Consider the following 27,317-nt stretch of genomic DNA (forward strand, 5'->3'; position numbering starts at 1 on the left):
CAACAAGGGCGAAACATGTTTGGGGATGCGTGTGGTCTCGAGCAGAAGGGATGTGGCCTAGCAGTTCGGGCTGGACTGCCCCTTTTGGGGTGGAGCCAAGCCTGATTTGCATATGGTCTTTCGCTTCTGTAATGGCTTGGCAGGCGAAGAACAGTGATCTGGAGGGTTGCCCAGAGCATTGCCAGTGGTTAAGATTAAGTCTAAACCTTCCAGCCATCACCTCTTTGTTTTTGCTATGTCACCCCGAGTGGGACGGGTATGCCCAGACGTGGGTCCCGTGCCTGCTGGGCCTAGAGACCCAAGCTACTCCTCACTGATGAGCCCCAACAAGGGCGAAACATGTTTGGGAATGCTTGTGGTCTCGTGCAGAAGGGATGTGGCCTAGCAGTTCGGGCTGGACTGCCCCTTTTGGGGTGGAGCCAAGCCTGATTTGCAGATGGTCTTTCCCTTCTGTAATGGCTTGGCAGGCGAAGAACGGTGGTCTGGAGGGTTGCCCAGAGCATTGCCAGCGGTTAAGATTAAGTCTAAACCTTCCAGCCATCACCTCTTTGTTTTTGCTATGTCACCCCGAGTTGGACGGGTATGCCCAGACGTGGGTCCCGTGCCTGCTGGGCCTAGAGACCCAAGCTACTCCTCACTGATGAGCCCCAACAAGGGCGAAACATGTTTGGGGATGCTTGTGGTCTCGTGCAGAAGGGATGTGGCCTAGCAGTTCGGGCTGGACTGCCCCTTTTGGGGTGGAGCCAAGCCTGATTTGCATATGGTCTTTCCCTTCTGTAATGGCTTGGCAGGTGAAGAACGGTGGTCTGGAGGGTTGCCCAGAGCATTGCCAGTGGTTAAGATTAAGTCTAAACCTTCCAGCCATCACCTCTTTGTTTTTGCTATGTCACCCCGAGTGGGACGGGTATGCCCAGACGTGGGTCCCGTGCCTGCTGGGCCTAGAGACCCAAGCTACTCCTCACTGATGAGCCCCAACAAGGGCGAAACATGTTTGGGGATGTGTGTGGTCTCGAGCAGAAGGGATGTGGCCTAGCAGTTCGGGCTGGACTGCCCCTTTTGGGGTGGAGCCAAGCCTGATTTGCATATGGTCTTTCCCTTCTGTAATGGCTTGGCAGGCGAAGAACAGTGATCTGGAGGGTTGCCCAGAGCATTGCCAGTGGTTAAGATTAAGTCTAAACCTTACAGCCATCACCTCTTTGTTTTTGACATTGGGGGGAAGACGGCCCTAGCACCCATTTCCCAAGAGCCCTCTCAGCCCTAAGAACTACCCGAGAACCCTTGGCCAAAGCTATTTGTAAGGTCCCAATAAACACTGAACCCATAGGCCCTTTAAGGGAATGTAACGATTTATTGGATGGATGGGGATGCAGAATTTACCCTGACACCAATAATAAGATCGACTCAGGAAGTTGGCAAAACTTAGCTGTTTTATTTGCAATTGTCTAAAACAGGGAGTACAACCGACATCAACGGACGTTCGCTCAAGTCTCTCAGCGTGTTACATGAAATAATACACATTTATAGCAAAAATGTGTCATCATTGACGTCATACTACGTGGCAAAATAAGAAAACCTACTTGTGGTTGTGATAGTCTTAAGGGGAACATCTTAGTATACTTTCTATGGGGGATAGGATTATGATTGGGTCTCTATAGTCAGGCGGACAACGTATGCCCACCCCTAGTGCAAGTCATCTTCGTTGTCATCAAATACACAGTGTTTCATTGGCTCTCAAACTATAGGGCTCTTTGCTACGTGGCCCTCTATGATTGGTTGGCATGCTTGTACCCTTCTGGAATATTCCACTCGATAGCAGCACGCAAGCTGGTACCCCAGGTGCTTGTGGGTGGACTTGACCATGCCTTCCCACCCAACTAGCCCATCATCACTCCTGCTGTCTGCCATTCAAATTGTCTTTGAACTCGCCCTTGCAAAGTATCACTACACCTGAGAATAAAAGGGAGTGTGAGCACAGTCTTATCTTCAGTCTCAATGTGGCTTGGCCAAAGTCTATTTCCATCTGGACCATGTGACAGGAGACGTGTTTGAGCTCCTTCCTCACCTTTAATACTATTAAATGAGACTTGGCACCCATAGTGTTTTTTCATTACACCTTAACAGGAGCTCGCCTTGCTTCTCACGTTCATTGTATCTTCTCAAATAGATAACCAGTTTCTTGACTGCCTCAACCCTTGACACTGGGCCAGAAAAGCCTTCTTGAATCTTCCTTCATCGTCAGCTGTTTTCTTCTACTGTGCTACACTTTCAGCCCTTTCTGCTCATGGGGTCCTAGTTTGTTTAAACATGACGTGGAACATCCAGATTCTATACACACACACACATATGTATATAGGAGAAGTGGGTTTGCTCCTGGTTATCTTGCTTCAAATTTCGGGATAAATAATCCTTCTAACACGGTAGTTAGTGCGATACAGGTTCGCTTTTATTAATGGTATTTGGAGTGGGTTTGAAGCAAACCCACTTCTCCTACGCACCAAATTGGGGTCCAGGCTAAACCCCAACCCACTCCTGTGATCTTGCGACACCAGAACATTCTTCCAACCCAGCTAGAAGTGGCGCTCAGCACGGGCAGGTTCCAATTCTAGAGCCAACCCAGACCCTCCACATATATATATATATATATTGGCGGCACCGCCTGCAGTCTATTTGCTACGTATAGCCAGCCTTATGATTACTTAGTCTACTTGCGTTACAGCATCTGTACAGTTATAAAGCAATTTGCTTTTTATTTAGTGCTCTTGTACGTGCAATCTTCATTCCCGCACATGAAATGTTACTCAACTCTTCACTTCGCCATCAGATTCTATAATGTCCAAATACTTTCTTCTTTGGCATCTCTTCTTAGTGCGTTATCCCCGCTTCATGTGATGTCACCAGTCTCTTGCCTTTGTCACTTCACACTTCTTCAAAAACGTCCTTTAAGAGGCTGTCATTTCTCAGCGCGTACGTTAAATAGAGCTTTCTCAATGGATACCTAGTTTCGAGGATTCTTCGTGGGATAGATACCAATACTGGCATTGTGCATGTCGTCATTTCTGGCTTCCAACATATAGGAAGAATGGGATTGGGACTTCCGGTTGAGGCATTTGGATCCTCCTCTACACCTCCCCCTCCTGGTTGATTCATCGACCACTGTGCCATCAATCTGCACATCCAGACATACTCATCTTAAAAAATGCTTATTTGGAGTCCATGGGCCTCATTATGACTCTGGCGGTAGCCGTGCCGGTAAATACAGGCACGGCTGCCACCGGGGTCATGAATTTTCCGGCACCCGGGAATGGCAATTACCGTGGCATTTCAGCCCGGGCCGACCCGGTAATTGCCCATTCCCGGGCGCCAGATAAAACTACTCCCCATTCCCATTTGAGCCCCATAGGGCTCCATGGGAATGGGGAGGACAGTAGCACCGGCACCATTATGAATGGTGCCGGTGCTACCGTCAGTGTCTGCGAGCAGTTGTAGTTCCAGCCGCCAGGTCAAACCTGGCAGGCTGAAAGGCACCCGCTCGCAGAACTCGTAGTTTGCTGGACCCGAAACAACGGTACCGGCAAGCTTACTGGTAACGTTTCCGGACCGGCAAGCTTATAATGACGCAACATATCTTTATTACTCCTTTCAGAGATCCTGCTGATTTTACATGTTCATCAACACTCCAGGTCATGTGACTACATTGTCCATTTGCACTGCAGTAGATCCATCTTCCCACATACTTCTTGTGGTTTCTGGGATACAGGAACTTTGTTCCCTCAGGAGCAAGAATGCTCACTTCTACATATGTTCTGATTTCTTCATCTGTCAGCTCTTTGGGTCCAAACCCAGACTCAACATCGATCATAATCTTCATTCCTACTGCTTTCTTTGCTGTCTTCTTGCACTGTGTGATTATTATTCTGATCACACAGAATCCGAATATGATCATCACCAATAGTGCTACCAGGAACTTGAACCCATGAGAAGATTGATGCAAACCAGCTGTCATCTGAAATATCTGGTGTCTCATCTTCCATTTTGATGTTCAAATTAGTCTGCATCGTAATGGCCTCTGGCAAGGTCCCGTTCTCGTCATCATGAGAGGGTATGAATGTGCAACATGATTTTCTGATTTTGGCACAAACACCTCCATCCATAGCTGTAATCATGTCCAGGACATATCTATTCTGAAGAGTCATCAGTCTTATGGCTCTTAGCTCTTTTTTGATCACGTTGAATCCCATCTGGTAATCTGTAACCATTTGGCATTCGCCATAATCTGGATCACTGGCATGATGATTGTCACAAATACTGCCGAAGGCTGACTAAACAATCTGTGTTCATATGGAATAGCATCAAAACCTTCTATGGATTTAGCTGAAAAGTAGTTCTCCCTCTTTGTTCGATTGAGAAATTCAACTGATCTCCTCTTCCTCAGGTGAGCTTCTGCTTTTGGGAATTCATCAATGTTCAGGTCACTCTTTGGAATCACCAATGCTTGAACATGGACGATCACCATAGAACACAGCCCTCCTCATTCCTTGGGCAACTTCATATATGCTTTGGATCCGGAGGCCCAGTAATGGTCCATTAGCACTACTGTTCCATCCTGCATTCCTGGTACATCGAAAATTCGGCCGCACTGTTGATTCACTCCAACTTTTCTCCTGCCATTGCTTCTGAAGCATAGTTCTGCGCTAGTCAGGGGCACCATCTGCAACAGGCCTCCTTTATCATCAACCCATGTCAGCAACTTTGCAATCTTCGACCAATGAGGCTTGCATTCTTTTTCTGCAGTATCTAGCACTGGTTCATAGAGTCCCATCAGTGCTAAAGCTCTGAACACAATCAGGCCTTCCATTCATCCATTTGGAACAAGCACTGTTCCCTTGATTTGCAGCTGACCTCCCTCCTTGCATCTTCGAATCTCTTTGTAATTCTTTCCTTGACAATCAAACATTTTGTTTACTTTCCATCTGATTCCTGCTCCATTCATTCCAGGCTGTTCATATCTTATCACGTGATCTCTGGTATGGGGTCTCTCTCTTGTTGTTAAATCTTGCACATAATCATCTACTTCTGGAGCTGTCTTCTCAGTCACCATACCAAGGATGCTGTTCGACCCTGGAACTGACCTCTTGTATGCCAGTCTGCAAGGTGTCTCAGGCAATGAGCTTTCTGGATTGCTACTTCTATAGCTATGAATAGTTTAGAATTCCACATGGCATAAGGTATGTGTAACGCTCACCTGGTTCCCACGGAGGCGCGGCGTCGAAGGCGCAGAACTCTGAAGATGGACAGGAAGGGCCCCTCTATTCTGGCTTCCCTGGCTCGTTGGATACCCTCCTGTGCGTGAAAAGGGAGTATTACCAACTGTGGAACAATGCTCAAGCCTCCCACTCCCTTCCAACCCTCCACGATACCTCCTCCACGATTCCCCGTGAAGCCTCACCTTAGGGTTTGGAAGGATGAGCTCTCCATCCTGCTTCTGATGCAGGGGCGCGTTGAAACCCAGTTACTTCACTGGATTGAGGATTGATGGGAGTTCAGGTAAGCTTGACTGTTCAGGTAAGGCGCTGTAAAAGTTCTGTTCAAAAGTTCAAGCTTAATAATAATGTTCGTTGTCTAATTGCAGCAAGCGCTAATGCTTATGTCTTTTTCCCCTTAGGGGCCGGGGTTCGGAGTGCCGGAGATATGGCGCCGACCCGAAGTGAAACAGTTCTGGATGAGCGCTCAGGTAATGTCTTTGCATTCGCTCATTCAATGTCTTTGTCTTTTTTCCCCATAGGGGCCGGGGTCTGGAGATGCCAGGAAGCGGCAGGACCCGAAATGCAGTGGGAATAATCCAACAGGTAAGACTTAAAAGGAAACTGAGCTTTCCTTATTCCTTTTCTCCCTCTCACCTTTGTTCTTGTCTTTTTTCCTCTAGGCGCCGGGGCGTAGCTGAATCCGGAAGATCGCTGCTGAAGATGGAAGCGCCTTGCAAAGGTGAGTAAAATGCAGCGCTGCAGCGATCGAAACGAAATGCCTTTAAAATGATGTCTTCCTTTTCAGGGCCGTTGGAGAAATGACTCCGGGATGCAGATTTAGCAGGTAAGGGCTTTTCTTCTCCTATTCTCTTCCTTTCTCCCCTTGCAGGTGTTCCAGGGTGCTGGCAGGCGTGGCTGAAGTCAGGATGCAGGAGCTGACACGGTGAGCGTCCAGCTGCTAGGTGCAGAACAACGCGAAGCATGTGTGGCTGTTCGGGTGGGGTTTAAATAGCCTTGGAAGAAGTTCCTGGTATGTATCCTTCCACCAATCAGGTATGTATCCTTCCCCGACCACACCCGGGTGGTGAAGTAGTCCTACAGGTTAAGTAGTCCCATTCAGGCCTCAAGAGGGCCTGGATGAAGCAGCAAGGTCTGCATCAGGTAAGTGTGCACCCAAGCACTTAAACACATATCCTCTTCCATGAGCCTGGCGCCTAAGGCGCCAGGACTGGGGTCCGCTATGAGCCTGGCGCCTAAGGCGCCAGGACTGAGTCCAAAGGGCCCCGACTTGGGCCCGCTGAGACTTCCCTGGGGAAAATGATGTCTGCCTCTGGGGTTGCTGGGCCCGGCCTGGCTCCTTAGAGGTAGGCATCATGACAGTACCCCCCCTCAAGGCCCCTCCCAAGGTCTTTTCCTCCGGGGGTTTTGGTTTGTGCGGGAATCTTCGATGGAATCTTTGAATTAATCGTGGTGCGTGAACATAGTTACTGGGTTCCCAAGATCTTTCCTGAGGTCCATATCCTTTCCAATCAACAAGATAGAAGAGTTTCGACTTAACTATCTTGGAATCTAAAATGTCTTTCACTTCGAATTCTAATTCTCCATCAATTTGGGCAGGGCCTGGGGGCTCAGACAGTCTGGTTCCAGGTTGTACTGGTTTTAGAAGAGATGCGTGAAAAACGGGATGAATCCGCATGTTGGATGGTAAATCGAGTTTAAAGGCCACTGGGTTGATAATAGCTTTGATGGGGTAAGGCCCAATGAATCTGGGATTAAAATTTCGCTGACCCTTGAGGGGTAGATGTTTAGTTGCTAGCCATACCTGATCTCCTACTTGGTAAGGAGGAGTTTTACTTCGGTGCAAATCAGCGTTTTCTTTATACTTTTTCTTGGCTTGCTGTAAGTGGGTTGTAGCTTCTTTGAAGGCTTGGGTTATTGTGGAATGTAGGTGATTTACTGCAGGCATCTCCAGGGTCAGAGGTGGATCTAGGTCAGAGGTCCGAGGATGGTGACCATACAGGGTATAAAAAGGAGTCTGTCCGGTTCCAGAATGCACTGAATTGTTGTATGCATATTCTGCAATCCAAAGGATGTCCTTCCAATTCAACTCGGATTGGGTTAACATGCACCGCAGATATTGCTCGAGAGTCTGATTGGTTCTCTCGGTTTGTCCGTCGGTCTGGGGGTGGTGGCTGGTGGATAACCGCACGTCTATTTGTGCTAGTTGGCAACATTTCTTCCAAAAGTGGGAGATACATTGACTTCCACGGTCTGAGACTAATATGGAAGGGAAACCATGTAACCGCACTATATTTTCCATAAATTCCTTGGCCAAGGTGGAAGCTGACGGCAATCCTTTTAAAGGGATAAAATGGGCCATTTTGGAGAATAGATCCACTATTACGAGAATCGTATTGTAACCACCACAAGGAGGCAGGTCAGTTATAAAGTCCATTGACAAGGTGTGCCAAGGTGCTGGTGGAATGTCCAAAGGTTGAAGTAGGCCGGCTGGCCTTTTCTTTTGACTCTTATTTTGGGCACAGATTCCGCAAGACAACACAAATGACTTTATGTCTTTTCTCCAAGAAGGCCACCAGAAGTGGCGTTTGATCTTTTCTTCTGTTTTCGCGATACCGGGGTGTCCTTCCATTAATGATTCATGATGACGGGTAATGACAAGTTCCTGCAATTCTTTACTTGGCAGAAATAACCGCTCTTGGAAGTAGGGTAAATCATCCTTAACGGTGTAGTGAGGACCCTTTTGACTCCATTCCAGTAAGGCAGAAGAGTCAAAAAGCTGTTTTACTTGAGCTTGGATGTCCTCAATGGTTTGCAATGAAGTCAAGCCCAGAATTCTTTGTTCCGGTATGATTGGCACAGGTTCTAAACTCGAATTGGGTTCTTCCATGCCTATCCGGGATAAGGCATCTGCCTTACCATTCTTGCAGCCAGGGCGATAGGTAATTACAAAATCAAATTCCGCAAAGAATAAAGCCCATCGGAGTTGTCGTGAAGATTGAGCTTTGGCCGTCTTTAAATACTGCAAATTTCTGTGGTCCGTAATTACGGTGATGGTGTGTCTTGCACCGAGAAGATAGTGACGCCAAGCCTTGAAAGCTGATTTAATAGCCAGTAGTTCTTTGTCGGTAATTGCGTAATTGAGTTCAGGTGGAGAGAATTTTCTGGACCAAAAGGCTACAGGGTGTAGTTGGTTAGTTTCTGGGTCTCTTTGCGACAGGACAGCTCCCATGGCCGAACTGGATGCATCGGTTTCCACGATGTAAGGGAGATCTGGGCGCGGGTGCTTCAATACAGGTGCAGAGGTGAATTTGGTTTTCAGGTCCTCAAAGGCTTGTTCAGCCTCAAGAGTCCATTCAAAGCGTTTGTTTTTCTTTAGGAGAGCTGTGATGGGTTGAACAGTTCGAGAAAATTCCGGGATGAACCTTCGATAGAAATTGGCAAAGCCAAGCATGCTTTGCACTCCCTTCACAGAGCTAGGAGATGGCCATTTGAGAATGGCGTCCACTTTCCGCGAGTCCATTCGGATTCCTTGAGGTGTCAGGATGAATCCGAGAAACTCCACTTCCGTGGTATGAAAAACGCATTTTTCGAGCTTGGCAAATAATTTGTGCTGGCGCAATTTCTCAAGAACTGCCCTAACATGGTTTCTGTGATCAGATTCTGAGGAGGAATACACCAGGATGTCGTCAATATAAACGATGACACAAACATCGATAAGTTCCCGAAGAACATCATTCATGAAGTACTGAAAGGCGGCAGGTGCGTTGCACAAACCGAAGGGCATTACTTGATATTCGAAGAGCCCAAATTTGGTGCGGAATGCAGTCTTCCACTCGTCGCCCTCTTTTATACGTACCAGGTGGTAAGCTCCTCGGAGATCTAGCTTGGTGTACACACGAGCATCTTTTACTTGGTCGATAAGCTCAGGTACCAGGGGTAAAGGGTAACAATTCTTAATCGTTATCTGATTTAGGGCGCGGTAGTCAATACAGGCCCTAAGGTCTCCTTCCTTTTTAGGTACGAAGAACAAAGCGGAAGAGACTGGTGACTTTGATGGGCGAATGAAACCATTGGCCAGGTATTGATCCAAATACTGGCGCAAATGCAGGTTCTCAGGTTCAGTAAGAGCATAAATCCTACTACAAGGTAGTTGTGCATTGGGTACCAAGTCGATTTGGCAATCGTAAGATCGATGGGGAGGTAAGGTGTTAGCCTGCTCTTCCTGAAAAACGTCTTGGAATTCTTGGTATTCAGATGGTAGCTGTACAGGGGTGGAAGTTACAGAGGCTAGACCCATAGCTGGATTCCTTGGGTAACAGGTTGGTTCACAATCAGGAAAAGTTATCTTCTTTGCTCGCCAGTCTATTCTCGAATTATGTGTTTCTAACCAAGGGATTCCAAGAAGTACTTGAAATTGTGGGGCCTTGATCACATCAAACACGATTGCTTACCGATGTCCGTCCTGACCCACCAGAGTGATTTCAACTGTGGAATGCGTTACAGGCCCTGAGGCTATTTCGGTTCCATCAACTGTAGTAATTACATCTTGGGCTACTTTCGGGCGGAGAGGAAGCTTAATCCTGGAAGCCAATTCACGGTCTATGTAATTTCCAATAGCTCCACTGTCTATGTATGCTTTTATAGCATGCAACTGCTGAGGCTGTTTTGGGTTCACAAGCACCATTGGCATGACAAAATGCGAGGTCAAAGAGTTTGTTTTCAAGCTCGGCAAGCGGACCCCTACGCTTGTCGGGCTAGGTCGTTTCCCGAACCAGGTGTCAATAACTCGTTATCAGTGGCTCCAAACACCCTTCTTGGGTGGTTTAACTGGACAACTTTGAAGAAAGTGACCGGAAGTTCCGCAATACAGACAAAGTTGCATTTGTCGCCTTCTCTCTCGTTCCTTCTGCGTTAATGGTCCTTTAACACTGCCAATTTGCATAGGTTCGGAAACGTCAGTACTCTTGGAGTTAACGTGGGTCTTGATAGGTACTCTGGTTTCATACTTGAGCCGATCTGCTTTTCTATTTTGAAGTCTGTGATCAAGTTGAACCACTAAGTCTATGTAGTCTGCGCAGGCCTGGGGTGGATCTACTACCTGAGCTATAACATCTTTAAGCTCTCCGCGCAGGCCTCGATGAAACAATGTGATCCTTTTATTTTCAGGCCATCCGGTTTCCACAACTAGTCTATTAAAGGTGGCGCTATAGGACAAAAGATCCTGATTACCTTGTCGTAAGGATAGCAGTTCGTTGTCAAGGGCCTGTCCCTGCGAGTGTCGAGCGAAAAATCTTTCCATGCTGGCCTGGAAGCCCTGGAAATCCCGGAGAATGGGATCATCCTGATTTACCAATGGAATAGACCAATCGGCAGCACAGCCACTGAGGTAAGATAGTACAAAGGCTACTTTGGTCTGGTCGTTGGGGAAGGCCCCGGGCCTGCATAAAAAGTGTAAACGGCATTGGTTCATAAAAACGGCATATTTCTTGGGATCCCCCGCAAAACGTTCCGGCGGGGCCAAAGGCATGTGTCCAGGTAGATTGATTTGTACCGGGTTATTCGAACCCATTGTTGTAGAAATATCTCCGGAAACAGGTAAAGGAGTGTGCTCTGCCTGGCCCTGCAATAAACTTTTGGCCAGATCATCAGTTCTTTCCTTGGATAGGATTAGTTCCCTTCTGAGAGCATTAGTCTCCTGGCGGGCTGAGTGCACTTCTGCCCGTAATTCCCCTAAAAGATGGGCCAGCTGATCTGTCTCGGAAGTCTCCATAGCGCCCAGGTGGGAAATTATGGTAAGGCTTCGCGTTCTGTAACGCTCACCTGGTTCCCACGGAGGCGCGGCGTCGAAGGCGCAGAACTCTGAAGATGGACAGGAAGGGCCCCTCTATTCTGGCTTCCCTGGCTCGTTGGATACCCTCCTGTGCGTGAAAAGGGAGTATTACCAACTGTGGAACAATGCTCAAGCCTCCCACTCCCTTCCAACCCTCCATGATACCTCCTCCACGATTCCCCGTGAAGCCTCACCTTAGGGTTTGGAAGGATGAGCTCTCCATCCTGCTTCTGATGCAGGGGCGCGTTGAAACCCAGTTACTTCACTGGATTGAGGATTGATGGGAGTTCAGGTAAGCTTGACTGTTCAGGTAAGGCGCTGTAAAAGTTCTGTTCAAAAGTTCAAGCTTAATAATAATGTTCGTTGTCTAATTGCAGCAAGCGCTAATGCTTATGTCTTTTTCCCCTTAGGGGCCGGGGTTCGGAGTGCCGGAGATATGGCGCCGACCCGAAGTGAAACAGTTCTGGATGAGCGCTCAGGTAATGTCTTTGCATTCGCTCATTCAATGTCTTTGTCTTTTTTCCCCATAGGGGCCGGGGTCCGGAGATGCCAGGAAGCGGCAGGACCCGAAATGCAGTGGGAATAATCCAACAGGTAAGACTTAAAAGGAAACTGAGCTTTCCTTATTCCTTTTCTCCCTCTCACCTTTGTTCTTGTCTTTTTTCCTCTAGGCGCCGGGGCGTAGCTGAATCCGGAAGATCGCTGCTGAAGATGGAAGCGCCTTGCAAAGGTGAGTAAAATGCAGCGCTGCAGCGATCGAAACGAAATGCCTTTAAAATGATGTCTTCCTTTTCAGGGCCGTTGGAGAAATGACTCCGGGATGCAGATTTAGCAGGTAAGGGCTTTTCTTCTCCTATTCTCTTCCTTTCTCCCCTTGCAGGTGTTCCAGGGTGCTGGCAGGCGTGGCTGAAGTCAGGATGCAGGAGCTGACACGGTGAGCGTCCAGCTGCTAGGTGCAGAACAACGCGAAGCATGTGTGGCTGTTCGGGTGGGGTTTAAATAGCCTTGGAAGAAGTTCCTGGTATGTATCCTTCCACCAATCAGGTATGTATCCTTCCCCGACCACACCCGGGTGGTGAAGTAGTCCTACAGGTTAAGTAGTCCCATTCAGGCCTCAAGAGGGCCTGGATGAAGCAGCAAGGTCTGCATCAGGTAAGTGTGCACCCAAGCACTTAAACACATATCCTCTGGGGTCCGCTATGAGCCTGGCGCCTAAGGCGCCAGGACTGAGTCCAAAGGGCCCCGACTTGGGCCCGCTGAGACTTCCCTGGGGAAAATGATGTCTGCCTCTGGGGTTGCTGGGCCAGCCTGGCTCCTTAGAGGTAGGCATCATGACAGTATGAGAGCACAGACATAGCAGCTCTCCTTAGAGGTTCTCACTCCTACTTTTTTATTTTAATAAGTAGTCAGGGTTTTTAGTTCATCAATAGTGGCAATCCAATCTTACTCAAATAATTTGAGTTTTACATATCCAGGTCTCCTATGTAAATCAATTTGATCAACTCCCAGTGAGTCTAGGATTGCTTTCATTGTTTTGCCAAAGGTCATGCGAGAGCTGGAACTACAACCCCTAATCATGATGTTCAAATCTTGATAAAGGGAATTCAAGGGGGATAGATGATTTTGCTGTATGTTGACAAGGCGCGCCATTCCGCCCTACATCCTAAAGAAATCAGGTCATATTTTTGCCGGATAATGCAATTCGATATGGCACTGATTAGTTGCAATGCTGATTTCATCAATTTTCCCTGTAATGTATTCAGTTGACTTTTTAAATTATATAAAAAAATGTATTGATTTTTAAACATAACGATAACAACTTGCAGATTTATCAATCATTACAAACCTTTCACAAAAACTTTTCCCCTCCGCCCAGCTCCCTCTGCCCCTGCCCAGGCTTACACTGCACCTCCTATTCCATCGCTTTTCTTCATGCTTCTGCAACCAGACTGGCTGCGGTATCTTCTTGACCAAGAGTTTCCTCTAATGTTTGGCTACCCTGTTCTGTGATGGCCAGACCCGCTATTAATTGTCTGCACGCCTCCACCCCCCATTCTGCATTCCCATCCATCGCCTCCTGCCACACGACTGTCTCTGCGTTAGCCCATTTTAACAAGTCTTTCCACCGCGTCTGTACTGCTGGTCTTGTTTATGCTTTCCAGCGCATCGCTATTCTGCGTTTAGGCAGTATGCATTCTAAGTCTCTGAGCTTACTGACATGTCTAGCCCGTTTGGATCTAGGGAAACCCCCTAGCAGACAAGCCATGAGTGATCTCACATCCAGGGTAATCTCTGCAGTCGCCAATGTATGGCCACCCCCCCGCCCCTCAAAATCTGCTAATCTTTACGCACGGCCAGAACATGTGCACCAAATCTGCATTAATCTCCCCATACTTCGGGCATACTTGTATATCTGCTTAGTTTTTTGGCTATTTTGTTCGGGGTCAGATACGCTCTGAGGGTCACATACAATTGGATCTGTTTTAGTTGTGCATTCCTCTACACTTTTTTGTGATACACTAGAGCTCTAGCCCACATCTCGTCAGACACTGGCTCTTGTAAGTCTGCTTCCCACTGCAACCTTGACTGTCCTACTTCCTTTCCCACCTTGGACATCAATAGCTCATATATCAGTGAAACTTTGTGTTCTCCTTCCGACACATCATAAAATGTCTCCATAATTTCATCTGGCTGTTAGGACTCTTCAGTCCGTGGCCATCTATGTCATAGGCTTCCCAAGATCCGGGAATATGTAATGTGTTGCCCCCTGTGTACCCCTGTGTCTCATATCAAATCATCAAACTCCTTTGGCCTCCCTTCTTTTAGCACATCTTCTACCGTCGCTATCCACATAGGTTCCCAATTCTTCCTCAGGTTGAGTCTTATCTGTTCATCTACCTCTTCTAACCCCACCAGTGGGATCTGTGGGGAATACAGTGATGTGTTCTACATCAAAAGACAAGCTCTCCGCCACATTATGCGCCCTTGGCGTAACAGAGGGAGCTCGGGGGTCGTGCGTGTATCCGGTAGCCATATAGCTTCTTTTTTTTTAAACGGAGCACTTTCTGCTCGTAATAACCTTGATTCAGGTGTCTGTCCCTCTGACAGCCATCTGGCCACAAATTGCAGTTGGCTAGCCACAAAGTATACCTCAAAATTGGGCCGTTTTATTCCACCTTGTTCATATGGGTTCTGGAGCTTCCATAGGGCCACTCTGCACTTTGAATTGTGCCATATAAAGCTCCTGCAGATGATATGCAATTTCCTAAAGAACTTTTTAGGTATCGTATATGGAATGTTTGCAAAGTAATGTAGGGGTCTTGGCAGTACCACAATCTTCAGTAGCGCTGCGCGTTCCATCATGGTCAATGGTAACCTATTCCAGATTGATATACTGTTTACTATCTTGCTAACCACCTTCTCCGTATTATGTATATGTTCTGTCTTAGGGTCGTGGTATATGTCTACTCCCAAGTACCTGAAAGTTTCCAATTCCCACTTAATTGGTAGTACCGGCAGTTTGTGCATGGGCTTCCCAAAGTACTCTCTGAAGGGGTCCAGACTCGATTTCTGGGGGTTGACGCTAATACCCAACAGTGCGGCATACCGTTCCAACACATCCAACACATATTGTACATTTTCCTCCGGGTACTTCAGGTACAGGAGCATATCATCTGCATATAACGAGATCAAGTGTGTCTCCCCCAAGGTACTGATACACACCTCCCCGTACTCTTCCGTTAAATAGACCACCAGCGGTTCCAGCGCCAGGATGAAGAGCATCAGGGACCATGGGCATCCCTGCCTCGTGCCTTTACTCAATCACCACTGCTCAGAGATATAGGAACCAATTTTAACCCTTGCTATCAGGTAATTATATAGCAACTGCACCCATTTTAGGTATGTGGACCCAATACCGAACTCCTCCAGAATCAGTAGTAGCTAGGGCCATCTGACTGAATCAAACGCCTTGACTGCATCAAATGACACTATTGCTACTTCCTGTGTCTCTTTCCGGGTATAATCTATTATATGGTGCCGTCTCCTCATATTGTTTGTAATATTTCTATGTGGGACATATTGTTGTATATTAGTGCCTGAAGAAAGACAGGAGCCAGGCAGGGATTTCACCAGGACTTTATTTCCAATATCTCTGGATCAGATAGTGCATGGATAGTGTCCAGGATTTAATGGGCCAACGTGGCCAACTGGGGTTTAGGTGCTATGGCTTAAATATGCAGCAAAACTCCTTTAATAAGTCCCGTGCTCGGAGGAGCCGGGAAGACGCTGCTGTCCGCATCCTCAGCTCGTCCCGTAATGCGCGCGTAGCGCGCGGGGGCGGAGCTGATGGCGCGAGCGAGATCTCGAGAGCGGGGCTCTCGCGATATCTCTACACACCTCCCTTTTTCCAAAAGCAGAACGAGTTCACTGTACCACATAGTCATTGTATCTCACCGGTCTTCTGTGCTCCCTTCGGGGCCTCTCACTGGTTACGGGGCATGGTCTCTGCTGCTCTGGTTCTGGACTTTCACATGGTTCTTCTCGTTCCGTTTCGGTTTCATCTCTTTCTCCATCGCTTCCTTCTGTTTCTCGTTCCTCGTTTCTCCAGTTATCTCTTTCGGTTTCTAAGTGGGGTGTCTCTTGGGTCCTCGCTTCTTCTTGCCTTCGCTGGTATAACGCTACCCTTTCATAGTTCCACGAGCGCCCGTCTTCCGTGCGGACGTGATTGGTTCCTTTGTGAGTTACTTTTATGGGCCGACTATAACGGGATCCCGTGGCTTGGTCCTTTCTTGGCAGTTTGATTTTGACCCAGTCCCCTTCTTTTATATTGGGCGCTTGCTTCGTCCTTCTTCTCTCATCACTCCACAATTTCATGCGTGTCTTGTTTCTCTCCATGCGCCATACAACTTCCGTCATGTCAACTGCTTCATCTTCCCTTACTTTCGCCAGCCATGGTGGAATGAGGGTGGATGCCGCACTCCTCCCTCTCAACATTTTGAATGGGGATATTTGAGTAATTCCATTTGGCGTGAGCCTGTGAGCCGCAATGGCTTCTTTGGCAGTTTTGAGGGGGTTCATTCCTGACGCTGTTGCCAGTTGGATGGCCCCTTTTATGAACCTGTTCGCCCTCTCCACCAGTCCATTTGCTTGGGGGTGATACAAGGCCGCTTTCTTTTGTTTGATGTGGTTCTTTCTTAAAAATGCTTCCATATCTTTGGAAACTAGTTGCACACCATTGTCTGTGACGACTTCTTTGGGGAGGCCTTCCCTTTGGAAAATTTCAGTGAGTACCTCTATGACCGTCTCTGTGGTTATGTTCGGGACAAACTCGGCTTCGACCCACTTGGATAAGTAGTCGACCAGCACTATGCCATATTTGTGTTCCGTTTCCATCGCCTCCAGGGGCCCTATGAAGTCAATGCCCACTTTGGACCATACTGCTTCTGGTATCTCCGTGGGAATGAGAGGCGCCTGTCGAACTTTCAGTCTTTTGTCACTGTTTAGGCATTCATGGCAGCGCTCTATCATGGCGCGTATTTCCTGGTCCATAGACGGCCACCAGTAAGCTTCTCTCACCCTGCGGCGAATCATCGTGTTCCCTAGGTGTCCCGCGTGGGCCCTGCAGAGTATGGTGCGCCTCATTCCAGTGGGGGGGATGATCTGATCCATTTTCATGATTATTCCCTCCGTTTCCGACAACTCATCTTGCACCTTCCAATATGCTCTCATGCCCTCCGGCAGCATTTTCTCATTCGGCCAGCCTTCTTTGATCCAATTGCGTATCTTGGCCATGATTGGGTCCTTCCCGTCTTCTTCTTCCCAGTGTCTCTCACTGAGTTCCAGGTAGTCTGGGGCCCTTATGTCTGATATGGATGCGACTATGCATTCTCCGTGTAGGAATGTGGTAGCCTTTTCCTTGTTCTCGGGCAGTCTCGACATGCAGTCGGCTTGCGAGTTTTTCCATCCTGAGATGTGATGGATTTCGAATGTGTATTCCTGAAGTTTTGCTGCAATGCGAGCTAGTCTGGGCGTGGATGTTTTGGTGCCTCCCGGGCTGAGCATGTGGATGAGCGGCTTGTGATCTGTCACCAGCTTGAACTTTGTGCCCCACACATATGTTCTGAAATGTTCGACTGCCCATGCGCATGCTAGCATTTCTTTTTCAATCGTAGAGTAGTTCTGTTCCGCCTCTGATAGTGCCTTCGACGCAAAGGCCACCACATGTTCGGTGTCACCTCTCCTCTGCGTTAGCACTGCTCCTAATCCGTACGCACTGGCGTCAGTGGTAATGACCGTATCCCACTCTGGGTTAAAGGGTTGCAGACATGGAGCTTTCATGATGTGTTGCTTTATGGTGTCCATCGCCCTCTTCTGAGGTTCACTCCACGAAAATTCTGTCCCCTTTTTAAGTAGATCGGGTAGGGGTGATGTGGTTTCTGAAAACTTTGGTATAAATTTTGCGTAGTACTCAGCCAATCCCAGAAAAGACCTCACCTCTTCTTTGGTGGCAGATTCAGGAGCTTTGGTGATGGCTTGCATAAGATTTTCTTTCGGGCTGATCCCCTTTTCCGAAATTTTGTAGCCCAGATATTCAACTTCTTTTACTCCAAAGGAGCATTTCTCGTGACGTAAACGCACTCCTGCATCTTGTAGTTTGTTGAGAACCACTTTGAGGGTGGCATCGTGCGTCTGCTTGTCCTTTGCATAAACCAATATGACATCCTGAAAATAGACTACATTTTTGACTTTCCTTAGTAGGACGTCCATCATGCGCTGAAAGGCCGACGCGGCTGACGACAACCCGAAAGGCATTTTAGTGAATTGAAATGTGCCAAATGGCGTGAAAAATGCTGTAAGGGGTTTCGATTCTTCGTGGAGCTGTATCTGATGATATGCGTTTCTCATGTCAAGTTTTGAGAATATTTTGGCCTCTTTCATTAATAATATGAGTTCGTTTATGCTTGGGAGCGGGTAGTTGTCCGTGATAACTTCTAAGTTTAGGCTGCGCAGGTCTATACACACCCTTAATTCCTGTGACTGGGGTTTCTTTATCAGGACGACTGGGCTCAGCCATTCGGACGCTTCAATTTCTTCTATCACTCCTTCCATCTTCATTTTGTCTAGCTGTTGTCTAAGGGTGTACCTTGCTGTGGCCGGTGCCGGTCTCACCCGGTGCTTGACAGGGACGGCATTTCTTTTGAGCACGATCTTGTGAATGAAATTTTTAATGTGTCCCGGCTCCTCCGAGAAAAGTGTTGGGTAATCGCTCTTGACTACAGATTCGTTCCTCGTATGGACTGATAGGACTTGATCTTCTGTGCTGGGATCCAGTCTGATTTTTAACTTGTCTTGATCATCCCAGCCCAACACTGCAGGCCCTTCATGGCTGAAGTAGACTCTGGTGATGGTTTCTCTTCCTTTGAATTCGACTCTGCCGTTGATATACCCTAAGAGTTCGACTGAGGCCCCCCCAAACACCGTGGGCTTGTGTCGTGTGGTGAGCACTTCCACTTTCTCTTTACCAACCATGTCTTTATATGTCTGGAGGGGTAGGATGGTGAGGTCCGACCCGGAATCTGCCATGACCCGTGTCTCTCTTCCATCGATTTTGATCACGCAGTGAGGCTTCTCTCTCCTGGCTCGGGTGCTGTTCACCATTATGACTGTGGGTCTCCCCTCCTCATCTGACGAGGATTCCCTTTCCTTTGCGTGTTCTGTGGTGAGGCTTGTGACTTTCTTGTTCCTCCATCGACATACTATCGAGAAGTGTCCTATGCGTTTGCAGACTGAACACTCCTTGTCCCTGGCGGGGCACTCTCTGTCAAATGCCAGGTGTTTGGTGCTGGAGCACCTATGACACTTGAGGGGTTCTCTCTTGCTGTTTCTTGACTCTCTCGTGTCTGGTGCAAACTTTTCCTTTCTTGGACGGAATCCAACTGCTTGTATTTCAGTGGGGACTTGGGCCCCTGTAAACTCTTTCCTTCTACCCGCGGTTTCCTCCACCGCTCTGGCAATTTCTACGGCTTTTTCTAACTGTAGCTCTTTTTCGAGGATGAACTTATCTTGGACCTTGCGACTGTTGGTATGGACGACTAGCATGTCACATATGCGGTTTTCTGCATTGGTGCCGAAGTTACACAGGGCTGCTAGTTCCCTTAATTTCGTGACGTAGTCATCGACGGGTTCGGACTGCTCTTGTTTTCGAGTGTAAAACCTTATTCTATGGAGTACAGTGTTCTCTTTGCTGGCGAACCTCTTAATGATTCTTCTAACAGCCTCCTTGAACACATCATCATTGTCGTCATCTACTGGTATCGCGGTAAGGCCCTCGAATATTCTTTGCCCTTCTACCCCTAAGGCGTTAAGTAACATGGCCCTGCGTCTCACCGCTGCAAATCCTGATCCACCCATTGCCTCCACGTACGTCATGAACAGGGGCTGCCATTGTGGCCAAGGAATGACAGGCCTACCTGGTGTCTGTAGAAAGGGTGGTGGCGGTGTAGCTCACTGCATGTTTTCTGCGCGGTTTCCTGTGGTGATCCTCGTCGCCAATTTATGTTGTATATTAGTGCCTGAAGAAAGACAGGAGCCAGGCAGGGATTCACCAGGACTTTATTTCCAATATCTCTGGATCAGATAGTGCATGGATAGTGTCCAGGATTTAATGGGCCAACGTGGCCAACTGGGGTTTAGGTGCTATGGCTTAAATATGCAGCAAAACTCCTTTAATAAGTCCCGTGCTCGGAGGAGCCGGGAAGACGCTGCTGTCCGCGTCCTCAGCTCGTCCCGTAATGCGCGCGTAGCGCGCGGGGGCGGAGCTGATGGCGCGAGCGAGATCTCGCGAGAGCGGGGCTCTCGCGATATCTCTACACATATCCTGTCTGGTCTGGATGAATGAGCTTATCTATGACCAGTCTAAGTCTCTTTGCCATGACTTCTGTAAGGATTTTCCCATCCTGATTCAGCAACGAGAGGGGCCTATACGATCCACATTCTGTATCTGGCTTATTCCGTTTGAGGAGGGGGATAATTATCGACTCCCTTAGGGACCCGGGCAGTTTACCCTTGTGCAGCGCCTCGTTTAGCATTGCTAATAGCGGGGGAAGGATTTCAGCTCTATGCACTTTATAGAATTCTCCATGGGACTTTGCTAGTCGGCAGTTCCTTTATTACACTCTCTAGTTCTTCCATCGTAATGGGTATCTCTAGGCTATCGCTCTCCTCCTTGTTCAGTTTGGAAAGTCTGATCTCAGATAATGCTTCCTGTATATCTGACTCAACTCCCTCCGTGGATTCCTTGTACAGGTGTGTATAATATTCCTAAAAACACTTATTGACCTCTTCTTGAGTCTCCCACATCCTACTATCTAATCCATTCACTGCCCTGACTGTCTGACGTATGGTCTCACTTTTGTATAACCAGGCTAGCAGGTGTCCCAGCTTATCCTCCTCTGCGTGTTGTCTTTCAATATATTTCTTGTAACTTAATTTGCCTACCCTCTTCTAGTGTTCCTTATATTCCTGTTGGAGGCGGGATACCTCCTGGGCTTCTTCTAGGGACTTCTTTCCTACTTGCATTATACTTTCTAGTCGACTTTCTGTCCTTTGTAGATCCCGCACAATAACCTCTTGTATCCCTTTCGACTTGGCTATAGCGGCCCCTCTTACCACTACTTTAAAGGCCTCTCATAACATCCCAGCTGAGTCTGCGCTACCCATGTTGTACTAAAAATATTCTTTCACCTCGCCTCTCAAATGTTCACGGAACCCTGTATCTTTCAGTGCTTCAACTATTAGTCTCCAGGAGGGGTCCTGGCTCGGGGGTTGGGGGGAAGAACCTGCCAAATAACAACCAGAGGGGCATGGTCCGAAAGGACCTGCACTTTATATTCAGCCTGTGTGAACTCACTCAGTGTTTCCTACCCCACGAGCACAATCTAATCTCGTGTATAGATTCTGCGGGGCATAAAAGTGTGAATACACGCGGTCTTGCGGGTACATTGTTCTCCATAAATCTGCTAACTGAAATGGGCGCAACAACGTGCTCAACGCTTTTGCTGAGGAGGTTGGATGAACACATTTATTGTCAGATCTATCACTCAACGGGTCCAACATGCAGTTGAAATCTCCCCCGCCATATCATCACTACATCTCTGTATGGACTAATCTTAGAGTATAAAGATCTAAAGTAAGCAGCAGTATCTTGATCCGGGGCATACATATTTATAACGCATATGTCTTTATTTTCCACCAATCCTCGAATTATGACCATACTACCATCTTTGTCTAGGAGGCACTGTAAAATCTTGAATGCGACGGTCGGTGCCACCCATATTAGAACCCCTCTAGCATGCACCGAGTATGTTGAGCCCATGGTCACACCCCTCCATTTCCATGCTAGTGTATCTTGTCGCTCTTTTCTTAGGTGAGTTTCTTGCAGGAGTGCTATATTGTTTGCCATCTCAAATATGACATAACGCGATTCCTTTTAATATAACTGTTCAAGCCTCTCACATTGCATGTTACTATCTTGAGTTCACCCACATTCGTTAGTTGTCTCTGCCTTCACCTCTCCCTTGGCATCTCCCTCTTCTCCCCCCTGTGCATATCCGTAGGCCCACCCCCCTTTAACGACCCCAACTCCCGTCCCTCCCCCCTTCCCAACAATTTCCCCACATCTCTCTCCTTTCCCAGCCCAATGCCGGTAGTCGGTGTGCAGCGGGAGGATACTGAACTACTAGTATCCTAGCTACTCTAAACTATTGTGGGTGATCCTTAGTGTCGCTTAATACTAAGCAGCACCTGTGCTTCCTGCATTTGGCAACAGTATGAAACGCCTTGCTTTCTAGTTTAGATGTCAGTACCGGATCCATTCATGTTGGGCCTTATGCAACCCCTGGGTACATCATGCAGTCAATTCAGGTTAACTTATTACTTCCGGTCTGGTCATGTTTCTCCATCAGCATATTTAGCGAGTCCATCCACTTGCTCACGCCTCCCGGGGTCTCGAAAAAAAACAGCACAATCTTTTTAAAGGACCTTCATCTTTGCCTAGCTCATCCTCTGTTTCTGTACCAAAAAGGTATAATCGGGATACGCTGAGATGGTCGCTGATGCTCGGCTGATCGTCCCTCCTTTCCAAAAGTGTACCAGTATTCTCTCCCTGTCCTTGTAGTTTAATATCTTAGCAATCACTGGCAGGGACGGTGCTACGGGCGGCGGATTCCTTGACAGGGCCCTACGCGCCCTTTCTACTGCAATCCCCTGGGCTAGTGATCCGGCTCGTATTTTCTTCAATAACATGTTCTCAATGTAATTTGTCGGGTTTGGAACTTCCTCACCTTCCGGGAGCCCAATGATCCGTACATTATTCCTCTGTGCACGTCCTTCCGCCTCTTCTGCTCTGTTTTCTAGATTCTGCACCTGCTACTTCAATATGGAAACTTCCTGGGAGTTTTCATTGCAATTGCTTGCGTTAGCCTTCACTTCGTTCTCTAGCACCCATGTGCGCTCCTTTAGTGCTCTGACATCTTGTCTCAGGAGGTTCACGTCGATGCTGATTGCGTCAATTTCTAAATTCCAGCATCATTTTCAGCTCCGCTATGGCCTCTAGTATTTGCTGATCCTTTCCCCCCAGGGTTTCTCCTTCGCATACCTCTTGCGTCGTTGTCTTTGCACTGTCTGTCATTTGTGTGGGTTTAGCAAATGTGTCAATGGACGACAGTTTCCCTTTACTCTTGTTTGGTTTGGATACCATTTTGTCGACCCCTGCACTACAGCGCCTCTTTGCTTGGGTGCACCCAGTGCAGTCACTTGCTGATCGCGGGTCTGTGGGGGGTAATTTCAGCTGTTGTTCATGCAACGCTTTATGTGTCGCCGCCGCACACCCTCCTCAGTCTCTTGCTGCCGTGTGCTGTCAGTCCCCCTTCCTTCTGCTGTCCGTCTGAGCTTTCCTCATACCAGGTCTCTCGGACCTGCTCTCGAGCGTCCTTCTGCTCTACTTCTTGTTCTGCCTCAGTCCATTGTACTGTGGTCGGGGTAGCATACTCTCCTGGGCCCCAGCTGCAGTGCCCGCCTGCTTGATTTGCACACGCACCCTTTGTGTGCTTGCCGGGTTTGCTGCTTCTCATAAGGGGCCACTGTACTAACCAGGTCCTCCGAGAGGCCTGGTCTCCTTGTCTTGCAGCCCTCCTTCTGTGACTGGCGGTTGCAGGTATGTTACGCCACCAGGAACACTCCCAGAGCCAATGCAGGCAACATGTTACCTCCATGAGGGACTGCGTGTTATCATCCCTCGCTGTTTAGGTCTCCCTCTCATGCGCACTGGTTCCAGCAATGAAGTGGCAGTGTTTCCTTACGTGCCTCCGGTATTACCTCAATTCGTGTTACTGTCTCCTTGTTATAGTGAGCTTGCCAGTGTTGTGCTCAACTTGTGCGTCCACCGCCTATGCGAATAAGTTTCGTTCTGCTTGCATGTCAGTTACCTAGTTCGGGAGCCTGCCTGTTACTGTCGCTCAGAAAGTATCTCATATACTTTCCTTGCTGTTGTCTGTGGGATTCTACTGCAGGGCTGCGTTCAGTCACTGGTTACAGTCTTTCATGACAGAATGCCTCCAATCCCTACAATTGTAGCATGGTCATGACCGCAGCAATGTACCCCGGTGCACTCGTGACCTTATGTTTGGTCCTTGTTATGCTTGAACTAAAATGGCGCCGGTGCGCAATGCATTCTGGGAGCGCTCGGAGCCATGATGGATATTTACTTCATGCCGCAGTGAAAAGCTGCACACATTTTGCTGAGTGTTAGATTTATGGTGCTGAGAAAAACATGCTTTCCAAACCTGGTATGCGGTCAAGGACATTTCTGCTGGGAAAGCTAACGTTGTTATGGTTTGGTACTGTTCTCCGCGGAGCGTGTTTTTAGGGAAAGGAGGCACTCTGCTCCTTGAGGGTAGCTCTCGATTGACCCAGCTGGCAACCGACGGCTGCTCATCAACTGCGCAAGTGCAATTGCCAGAAGGTTCGAGAATTGACTCCCCTTTGTGGAGTGTGTATATATGCGGAAAGCCGGAGATGGTCAGGTGAGACTTCAGCCGGAGAAGGATGCTTACGTCCGGCACTCCTGTGAGCTGTGGTGCTCTCGGCCTGGCTGTTCCCGGGGTCTTCCAGCCGCTTCTGGACGAGATGAGGAATCCTGTTACGCTCACGGTGATGTATTTCCTGTCTACATTACTTCTGTGAGTTATTTCTATGTTATTATTGGTTGCATCTAAGCTTTGAATAAATAGCCGTATAAGAGCTGATTATCTTCTAAGAGTGTGTGGTTGTGAGTTATTGCGTCTGTCTGCGTTCAAAGTATTTGCTCTGTAATTGCATTGGTGATTTATGTTTTTCCGTGCACTCTGGGGAGAGCAATACAGTCCTGCACTTATGTTCTCTCATCGAGTGGCTCGATGGGGTGTCTGAACTCTTGATCTTATTCCTGCGTGTGAAGCTCCGGTGCGGATTCCTCACGCAGCGGGCACATTGTATATATTTTCCATCTTCGTTTCGTTCCATCAGCACGCAGCAGGGCTGTTGCCAGGGCTCGTGTATTCTCCAGCTCTATGCAAGCCTGCACTTTCCGTTCTATTACAATCCTCTTTTACCAGAAGGTCGCGGTCTGCTCATACCACAACCGTGTCACGGCCACTTTTCATACTGTGTCGGAGCCCGACGGCTCGATTCTTTGTTCGGATCCGACCTCCATCTTGTTTTTTCATCCAACAGGGTGCTGCAAAACTTCCCTGGCTCTTAATTTCCCACGTGTGCTGCTGTTCACCACAAAGTTATCATCCTGTGTGCCTGAGTATTCATGCGTCCGTGGTACTAAAAGTACACGTCTCAGTCAGATCAAAGCATGTGTGAGTGCCAGGATCATTGAGGATCAGCCGGAGCCCAGTGGAATCACCTCCAATGCCATGGCCCTGGAGCCACGGCCCCTCGCCTACTTTTTTCATGTGCTGATACCACATGTTATTTCCCAGGTGTGCTGTCCTGTCTAGAAAGTTAGTTCATTCGTAATCATCTTCCCTAGTGCTTCTCATGTGTCTCCCACTTGCAAAGTGAGTTTGTGCATAATGCTCATGAAGTATATCAAAAATGGTCCTTCCTACAGGGGGAATCATCGGTACACTTGTCATAGAAATGGGTGACCTTACACGTCGCACTGGTGTGGGAATAATCACAAATGGTCTTTGCCTTTCACTAATAGATAGATCTGTGAGAGTCTCTGGAGTTGGAAAAATCACGGGGACTTCTATTTTGCTTGCACTAATGAAGTAAAAAGTATGGATCAACAAAATCATGAAAACAATAAATGCTGAGCACGCATATATTATGCACCAATACATGAATCCCCAGCATTTACGATTTTCCACAAATCGTTGAACTTGCTCACTTTCCAAAACTGTACCATTCTCGGCATTCCTCATCGTGCCTGTGTACTATTTTAAGAAAGAAAAAAAACATTTTAATCAGGCAACCCTGTTAAATGATCAGGTAACTGTAGGATCTGTTCAATTATTGTCACAAGCAGCCTCCTGATTGCAGGGCCATTTTTAGGAACCTGTAGAAAAACATGTATATTAGTACTACGCCCAACAAGAGCAGGATAAGCTTGAAGTATGTAAACAAAAACAGAGAGAAGTAGCCTATGGGCATCGGCATCTGTTAGGGCCATTGGATTAACCAAAAAGAAACTCAGTGAGGAATTAATCTGGAAACTGCTCACGTTTCCAGTCGTCGAATTTGAACTCCAGGTTTGGCATATTTAGAACGTCAACACTTTCTAAAGTCTGAATCAAAGATTCCTGTGACTCAAGAACTTGGCTTGCGCTCTTGCTATAATATCTATAAAGAATGCCAGCGGTGAGCCACAGTCCAAAAACACACTTGCATTTATTTAATCAGCAACATTGGCAAACTCCTTCTTCGTCATCGATCGGTTCTGCACATGCTGAACTTCTTGCCTTGCTTCCAAATCAATCATTGGGGGTGCGTTGGTCTCACCATCGTATGACTTTACATCACTTAAGTGGATCCAGCCGCGTCTCTCTTAGACTTTCACTGTTGAGGGAGTAACATTCTCATCTACATAGGGACCACTAAAGCGTGGCTTGTGCCACTTCCGGGTGAAAGTACGCACTAGAACTGGGTCTCCAACAAAATGTCTAGGTACAGGTAAACGTTGTTGAGCTCTGGTTGCTGAATTGTCTTCATCTGTGTCCTGAGACCGACCCCCCCCCTTATGCTTGAGTTGATCTGAAATGACAGAGATACTAGCGGTCATACATGTCAGATAAGCACAAAACTCATTTCCTAACATTTCTTCAGTCTTCTGGGCATCAATTCTGCTTCTCGGTGGAGGAAAGAAAAGCATTCTTATGCACCTCCCAGTCACTAGTTCATAGGGTGTGAGGTGGTGGTCTGCCCCAGGCTGGTTCCTTAATGCATATAATGCAAGGGGCAGGCAATACAGCCATCTCTCTTCTTCAGTGTCAATTTTAATTTTGCAATTCTCTCTTTAAGGAGACCATTGCGTCTCTCACATATTCTGAAACGTGTGTTTTATACTAAGCAAGAGACTAATCTGTTCAAATACTTCATTAACAAAATGGGGCCAATTGTCGGATCTCGGCACCTCACATACTACCCATCTGGGAAAGACTTCTCGGACTAAAAACTTTGCTGCGCAAGTGGCATCAGGGTGTGTACAAGGATCTGCTTTGATCCACCTGGAAAAGGGACACACCACCACTATCATATACCTGTATCCACTACATACTTGCAGCATATCAACATAATCGATATGTAAATGCTGAAAGGGAAAATTTGGTTGAGGAATCACTCCTCTGATCATTCACAGTGTATGCACAGTGGTAAACTTTTGACATACGATGCAATTTACTACATAAAATCCAACGTGTTCTAACAGGTTCGGTACAAACCAGTCCTTGGCAATAGCTGCTGCAAGGCTTTCCCTAGTTACATGCGCGGGGTAGTGCAACTGTTCAAGCGCTTCCCTTAACAAGGCTACAGGCATCACCGGCTTTCCAGTGCTGTCCTGTTGCCATAATGCTTCAGAAGGGAACAAAGAACACCCCCTTTGTTTCCACAATTCCTGCTCTTCCTGTGGCGCACTGCCTTGAACTTCCATCAACTGTGTTCTTGACAAATGATTA

Source organism: Ambystoma mexicanum, chromosome 4p (genome assembly GCF_040938575.1).
Source record: "Ambystoma mexicanum isolate Mex_15411 chromosome 4p, UKY_AmexF1_1, whole genome shotgun sequence".
Classification (NCBI taxonomy): Eukaryota; Metazoa; Chordata; class Amphibia; order Caudata; family Ambystomatidae; genus Ambystoma; species Ambystoma mexicanum.